This window comes from Haliaeetus albicilla, chromosome 5 (assembly GCF_947461875.1).
Source record: "Haliaeetus albicilla chromosome 5, bHalAlb1.1, whole genome shotgun sequence".
NCBI classification, from domain to species: domain Eukaryota; kingdom Metazoa; phylum Chordata; class Aves; order Accipitriformes; family Accipitridae; genus Haliaeetus; species Haliaeetus albicilla.
In genome coordinates this window covers 44673119-44679779 of record NC_091487.1, presented here as the reverse complement: position 1 = coordinate 44679779, position 6661 = coordinate 44673119, and positions in this window count along the sequence as shown.

Here is a 6661-nt window from a genome sequence, read left to right as displayed (position 1 = left end):
GTCAGCTTGTTTGGAAACTACATGGTGAGTTCAGTCCAGCAGCCACTGCTGTGGGTTTGTGTTTAACTGCAGACCGGATTTGCTTTAAATTCTGTACCCAGCACCATAATTTTCATTCCAAACACTCAAAGAGCTCTGCATATTCAAAAATATTCAGTACAAAATTTTACACTAAATGTATGCAGTTATGTAGCATAAACTAAAAGTGGAAATGCATTCCCATAAATAAGTAGTAAAGAACTTCTGCACAATGCATAGGGGAGTGATAGCCTCTGGAAGGTTAGACCATGGCAGGGCAGTCAGTAATGCTGGGTTATTCTAGGTTACCAGTAATCTGCACTGAGCATGCAAAGTGATATCGTGACCAGAACAACAGCTGTGAAGCAAAAGGCAATATTGAGATCTTTGTTTCTAGAGGAATCTTCTGCAATACCTCAGACACCTTTAACGCCAGAGTCAGGGTGGATGGGGTGAGTAGAGTGCTGTCCAGAAAGATTATGATTACATGAATGATTAGGAATAAAACAGTGAAAAAGCTTCATCTAGCCATAGCATCAAGGAGAGATTACTAGGAAAGCAGGTAGAAGCAACAACGAGGAGGAGCAGGAGTGGGACTGAGGAAACACCGTGGGTTGGGATAGTGAGATAAACAGCACCAGCACTCCTGAAGTCTTCGTCCTCTGCCTGGTGCTCCAAAGGCAAACTTTGCCATTGGTTTGGTGGAGAAACTAACTTGGGACAAACACATTATAGTTCTTCTCGCCACAGCAGAAATCCTACAGCCAGTCAGGGACTGGGGGATGATGGCAAGATCTTGGCTGGAGGCAAACAGTACTCAGAAGAAAAGCTAGACAAAGAAAATAAAATCGGAGGTTCCTCTAGGTCACAGAGTTCAAAAACTTTTTTACATGCAGATCTCTAAAATGCTTCCATGTGGGTGCAAACATATGTGCAATTTACACGGTCACTTTAAGCCCACTGATAACAGGGTTACTTTTTGTTATTTTTCTCAGAATCCTCAGAAACATTCCATGGAGTTGCAGAGGCCTACAAACCATGAGCTGAAAAGTCACTAAATCATGACTGGAAAATATAGGTCTAAACATGGTACTTGTACTAGTTAAACTAAATTTAATTTCTGTATTGCTGAATTAAATGAAAACAACAACAATGGTAATAGCATGCCGCAACTGTGAACTATGTTAAATTTAGTCACTGTTTAAAACACACAATCCAGTACTTCAATTAAATTTTAAATGAACAGTTAAGGCTTTGTCTGTAGGTGAGGTCTGGGACTGAAGAGACAAAAAACTTGAGTAAGCCCAGGGGCATAGGAGTGGGAATAAGGTGACTGCAGAAGAGTTGAAGCTCCATTTATCAGCAGAGCACATTTTATCAGCAGCTTTACCTACATTTGCCCATGCTGTACATAACTGCATGTAGTACTCCTAATACAACTGTAACTATCTCAGCCCGTTGTGTTATCAGTCACAACAGGTCACAATGGCTAATAACAAGCCCCCCCTCAACAGATAAAGCCATTGGGAAAGTCTGTCCCCTTCTCAGCTGGCAGGAATCCTGCAATCTGGGGACAGAGTCAGCTGAGTTATAAATACTCAGCCGTGGCTCTGTTTTGGTGTCTACTCCTCTGTCTCCTACCATCTCCTACTCAGAAAAGAACCATTTCCCTTTTCTTAATGACCACTGAAATCATTTAGGGAATTTCCAGCACACGGTGTACAGATTCTGATTCACTTTAACCCCAGAAAATGTTTAACTCCTTCTGGGAATTATTGCGAATTGATCCAGTCCTACAAACTAAGATACCCCAAGTTCCTCTTTCCCTTTTTCCCTTGCAGCCATATAAAAGCACTTAGCATCCAAAGCACTCTGCTCCTCTACACCCCTCTGTCACTGCAGTGAAATCTTCTTAGTCACGAGACCTTAGGCTCTCCACACTGTTAATTGCATCAGATCTGTGGAGGTCTTTTCTCCTAAAATGGGAAGATAATTTCATTTTTCTCATTTTCTGAGATATAAATACACCTCTTAGCTTATTCTTCTGTAACATTTTTTAAAATGTTTCACTGCTACCACTAATATAACATGGTCAGAACAAAACCTCTCTGTTTTCTTTCCCTTCTACCTCCTTCTTTTAAGCAAAGCTATTCTTCTTACTCTCACTGTCACTTGGGTATTGTCTCTGACACTATGCCAATCTACACAAGCAGGCTTTATCAAGATTGTGCAGCTTCCTCCTGCAGGACACCTATAAGATCAAATTTTTTCACTTTCCTTTCATTGCCTAAACTCTCACCCACCAATGGCCTGAACTGTGGCAGTCTCCTTCTCTCTGGCCTTCCTGGCTTCAGACTTTCTTTTCGCTTTCTCTCCTTTTGCTGGTGTAAGGGGGGATCAAAATACTCTTCAAATGCTCTCTTTTGTATTTCTCCACTATATTCCTCTCAATTACCACATCAAAAAAATTTTTTGAAGTCTTTTTAATACCCGTCACACAACTAGTCCTCCTTAGTCTTTGTTTGTTTAATGTATAATATAATACAATAATGTAGTTGTTTAATGTTTGATGTAATACTTCTGGCACGACAAGAAGAAGAGTTAAATACAGTTCAGTACAGTCAAATACTGGACTGTAGGTACAGAAAATTGCTTGTATTAAAAAAAAGATTGCAAAATTAGGAGACCAATACCCACAGTTTTGAGAACAAGAGGGAGGAAATAAAGTATCAACCCATATATTGTTAGCAGAACAACTTCACAAAAAATAGTACCAAAATACGGAGCAAAACAATTGCAACAAAACAAAAAAAGTATCAACTCCTTCAATGGGCCTGCAGTCTTTACATGGCTGATGTAGCATTTGTCAAAGCAGTAAGCAAACTGTGCTTCTAAAAAACTGAACAGCTTAAGATGGAGCTACTTATCTCTAGAGTGCTAACTTTTTCTACCAGAAGATTAGTGAAAGATGTCAGCTTTTTACCAAACTCTGCAGATTTCAAGGCACCCGAAAAAACCCACAGCCAGAAAGCAAAAATGAAGACTAAAGAATCTAACTGCATGTGACATATAGTAAAGATGGTCTAGCATTACAAAAGAATGAAATGTAATTAATTCAAACACAATTTTTCTTATCAGTAACTACTTCCGTATAAAAAAAATTTCTATAGATAATATACTAAAGAGTGTGTCATACACAAGTCATACACACCTGTCCACATCATACACATAAAGCTGTGACATAAGGCTTGCATGCATGCTTTACTCTTATACAGCCAAAAGTCTACTGTGAGGATGTATAAAAAGCACTTGCTTCTGGTACTTCAGTACCTCTGTTTAGGCAAAATTCCAGACACAAAGTCCTTGTGAAAGTGGTGGCAGAGAACAGGAAGTGCAGTTGTAAACCTACCTAAAGACACATTTATTTGTGAACAGTGTTTCTCTCTAGAATTCTGAGATATTACTAAGAGATATAATCCTAACAAGATGCAAGTCTGGAAAGTATTATTTACATTAGGAGATCAAGACTTCTTCCCAGATACAGCTGCACTCTCAAGAAAGAACTGCTGCCTAAATATCCAAATCAAACTCCATACAGAACTATTTCTGACACAGCTTGGCAGAGGTCACGATGGACCCAGGGAAAGAATTCTCTCTAATGGTGGGTGTAGATCAGCGATTTAGTTCAGATCATAAGTGCACTTCTAAAATTAATCTTCTGATCCTTTCCGCTTACTGTACTTTAATTTGCACCACATAGCAGTATTAGAGCGCATAAACTGGATTCTTTTCAGATTAAACTGAAGATGTTGCTCAGGACTCCAGCTGCAAATGGGAATTCAGTCCATGGCATCAGACTAGAGCCGGTCTGAAGTGACACCCCTCAAAGGAGATACAGGGTGGTTGTTGAGCCTTCAGCAACAACAATTTTTTTTTCTACAGATATGCTCTTATTGAGCCGTATGTCAGATGCACCTCATCCTTATAGTTTAATTTTGACTGTTAAAGTATCTGCTTTTGGCAGGGGGAAACCTCAATTGGACTGGAGGATCAAGGCACAACTCTATGAAGGGATGTTAGACAATACTGCTTGCATCTTGCTGGTGCTACTGACTGTATGTAGTACGTAGACTGGATGCAGACTTCAAGAGTAGATGGTATTAAAGCATTCTTCCATGTTAATTGCTTGAAATGATACAAAAGTTTTGAGAGATTGGATAACTATAAATGCAGGAATGTGTAAAAATGAAAATCTCTTGCTTGCAGAATGCAGAAGATCATCAAAAACTGACATGAAATCTTGCAGCTATTTGAACATGCCTTAAAGCCAAAACAAGTTTTTCCAAATACAGTAAATAATAAAATGTAGCTGAGATGCAAACAGATCTTGAAGCCATATGAACTGCCAAAGGAAGATCTTCTTCTTTGCTGAAATCTGCTTTATGGACAGTTTAAAAGTTACTAATAAAGTAAGAAATTAAATGCTTTTCATTTCTGTAAGTGATTGAATATCATAATGGTTCTTAAAAAATCCATGATGCTTTCTGGATTAGTACTGACTCAAATTGCTCCCCTTCCTGCCAGTGAAAATCGTTATCTTCATTCTGATATGGATTTATTCTAGTCTATGCTTGAAAATCTTTGCCAATATAGTGAAGTTAGTTAAGACTGTGATATTTTGATTACATTTTTATGATATTTCCCACTGGCCAAAGTCCTTGTACAGGTGCCATTACATAACACTCAGGAACTCATGAAAGCTGGAGGGTCAAAAGCAGGTTTTTGCCGCTAGGAACTGCATCAACTCTAGGAGGGGATGCCCACATAGTAAGGAAAAGTCTTTGTTCAAATGTAACCATGGTAATAAACCTGTGGGTATCACAAGGGAACATCAGTGAGTGATAATGTTTCACAGTGGAAAGGAGAGCACATATTTCAGTGGAGTCTACATTCAGACTGTTAAGGATCCTAAGGTGAAGCTCCACATGAGAAAAGGTGGTAACAAATTCTTCTCAGCCAGTAACTTGCAGCAGCCATTTTCTGGCTTCTACTCTCTCATTATGGAAAAATGCAACAAAGATATTTCAACTCATACCTTCAACTCAGTAGCAGTATATGTAACAAAGAATTAAATGCAGAGGATTGTGCTCTAGAGCTCCAGATCCCACAGGTTCCACAGCCAGAGACCCATAGGCTCTCTTAAGAGAAGAGGGCAGACTCCCCCATGTCGTCTGAATGGACATTCAATGTTAAAGGACGGTATACAAGACTCACAAGCCATATTACCTCTAGATAAAACAAGTTCAATGGAAAACATAGCTCTGGGAAGAATATGGAACATACAAAGGAATCCCTTGCTTAGAGGTCTTGTTTCATTGTTACAAGAAAACTCAGTAGCGGAATCTATGTAAACACCTATTTCTGAATAAAAGACTCAGGATGAGTGATGTTGTATGTGGTTTTAGTAAGGAGAAAAATTACCTTTCAAGCACCAAACAAGGTCTGAGGTAACGGGACCTCTTTGTGATGTGGCTGCGAGTTGAAACCCTTTTGCTTTGGTAGCTTGTGGTTAGAAATAGCTTGAAGAATAAAGGGGTAGAAGTAGGGGAAGAACTCTTTCAAAAAACTGCACGCAGTGAGGTGATGCTTAGAGGGAAAATCTCTCAGATTAATATGAATGTTAAATGTTTTCAGAAATAATCTTTCAACTCAACAGATTTTTCTCTAGTTCTCCAAATTCCCATCATGGAGAAGGATCCCTAGCCTACTTCAAAAGCCTTTTTGAAGGTCAGATTACACGCTGTGAGTACCACTTCACGTCATATGCCTCTGGAAATCAGTTCTCTACAATTGTTTGGTAACTTCATTTGTTTTCTGCATGTAAGTCATCTAATAAGGTACTGCAAGGATCTGGGCCGAAAGTATCATCTCTAGTAGGCCTTCCTTTATGAGTGAGAAGATTCTGTGATTACATACATAGAATAAAACACCAGTTATATGCAACAGTGAGAAAATAATCTATGTTGAATTTTAGCAAGATTGTTACTAGTGAAGTTCCTATACAAATATGATAGTGTAAACAAGCATTTTATTTTGCTTTCAGCATTTCTATTTATGGAGATACTCTCCTTCCTTGGAAGCTTATTCAACTTCTGGACTTCCTGCTGGTACTCAAACTTTATGACATATTATTTGGTTCTAATTCGTCATAGAGAGAATCAATTTCATTATTTATATTGATAACCTTGGTGTGCTTATGATTACTCATATGTGAAACATGGTTGATAATGCTGGTAATCTAGCATTCCCTGAGTGCAGTAAGGCTGGTGCAAAATATCTATCCTTATTGGTAATTTCCTATGCTAAGACACAGCACAGAAATATCCTCCAGCATATGAAATATAGTTGCATTCCACTTTAACAGAAGCCTCTCTGTGTAAAACACTACAATTTTAAACCTTCCCATAGCTGCTTAAGCTATCTTTCAGTTTATGATGAATCAGATAGCATATCTTCTTTGTTCTGAATAGCCTTTTTAATAGACACACAATTTCCACAATTACTGTTATCACCTATTATCCAATTACCCACTTTAAGATTTGTGTATGCTATTGTTTGCTCCCTTCTCCTCTGTTTGCACTGA